We start from the raw sequence: 1,839 nt of genomic DNA on the forward strand, positions 1-1,839 counted from the left end.
CTAATAAAGACTGCATTTCTGGCATATGTATGTTTATAGGAATCTGTGAGTGCCATTGTTTAAGTGAATGTTTAAAAGAGAAGAGCGAAATGTTCAGTTTAAATTCTTCATTGAATGCAATGGTGGCTTTGAAAATACGTGGACGGTGGTTCATAAGTACAACGCCTGCAACCAACGAGATATGGTACACATGGTACGCACATGGTTACTTTACATGGTTACGTGGTAACATTTGACGCTATGATTTTACCTAAATAACATGTCCCTAAAACTTCTGTTAAACTGTGAATGTAGAAAGACGAAATCTACATGTTGGTGTACGAATTTGAGTTTGTATTGCAGCTTTTTTTGTATGACAAAACTGACTGATTGTCGACTGACAACCGAAACAGAAAATGGAAACTAAAATGCAGCTTTGCGTTCGCCCGCAAACATTGTGCAAAATGATAAACTAATGATGTGAAATCCGTTGGCATGTCGTATTATTTCGTACTTCACACTTTCTTGAACATATTATCGAACTCTGCATCTGAGATGTTCATCAATCACACTGTTAACAAAAAGGTAGAAACGCTTCTGCGAGTTGGTGATCGTACGCGATGTGTTCTGAGAAGCAAGAATCTTTCTCAACTTCAGATAACCTGATTGATGATAAACATTGACTAACTGTCAATCCCAAATTTTTGGTTGCTTCAGCTTCTCCTTCGACTTGGACAATCTTTTGCTGTCGCTCTTGCTTGACCCGTTCAACCAGAAAAAACCCGTAGTGGCTCCTGGTGAGCAACCTACTTACTTTCGACGGCAGCCGTGTATCCTTGTCAAAGCTAATCTCAGTCAGCGAGAATAATATTGAGGTCTTTTGCACACTCCACTAGCTCATGAGAAATTAGAAGACACTTGCTGATACTGAGTAATTAATTGCGAAGCGTTAAACTTGGCTACCACACTATACAGTACTTCGTTCCAAATTGAAGAAAGCTTTTTCTCGTCATAATCCAATCCCAGCTGCCGAGGCATTGTTGGCAAACAAACAGCATCCGAACGGGTAGCACTTGTAACGAAATGTTGACCATCTGCAGGTCCCTTGAACCCGTTGGTGAGGAAACCTTTCTTGGGCATGACCGAATGTCGTTAATGATTCGATATTGGAACCAAGAAATCCTAAAGTGCAAACCTTCACTGTAGATATCATCTACAATACCACCGATGAGATTGTAAATAATCACTTGATGACCACAACACGCACTGTACATGGAATTATCGATGACATATGTTGCAACGCCCACAGCGGACGGGCCAATAGTAAGGCCGGGAGGACCATCTTTGCCGAACTTTCGAGTTAAATCGCTTAGCTTACTTTGAGCCATTCTTATTTTTAGTTTTCAGGTACAATATTAGCAGTATGCAAACTGCACTTCAAACTAAAACGCTATGAGTTGCAACACACCACACAAATTATTCACCACCAATTCTGATGGCAACGAATAACTAGAACTTTATACTGCCAAATTTGCTATGTACACGATTGCGTTTAATGTTGCGACTGATGCTGATGTTTTTTTGTTTTAGCAAACACGGGTTTCTGTGCACTTAATCTGAATTTTCTAACGGCTCTGGCTTAAGAATGGCATGTAAAGATAGTGAACACAAATAAAGAAAGCTTTTCAAAAAAAAACATCCCTGGTCGCGCTGGTGTGAACGGGGGGAAAGCAGTCAGTGAAAATTGTCTTGTACTGCCGATGGTCCGGTTGAAACATTGTTTCGCAACATACATAAGAGAGGTGAGAGAGTGTTAAAGCTCACACAGAATTGGTACTTTAAGGTAGCAGTTGCATAGAT

At 40.2% G+C, this 1,839-nt stretch overlaps 1 pseudogene; it reads right to left on the reverse strand.

Moving 5' to 3' along the window:
* Positions 1-494: 494 nt before the first annotated feature.
* On the reverse strand, positions 495-1,367 carry LOC128745238 (prohibitin-2-like; annotated as a pseudogene).
* Positions 1,368-1,839: the final 472 nt, after the last annotated feature.

The sequence above is a fragment of the Sabethes cyaneus genome, chromosome 1, assembly GCF_943734655.1.
Source record: "Sabethes cyaneus chromosome 1, idSabCyanKW18_F2, whole genome shotgun sequence".
Lineage (NCBI taxonomy): Eukaryota > Metazoa > Arthropoda > Insecta > Diptera > Culicidae > Sabethes > Sabethes cyaneus.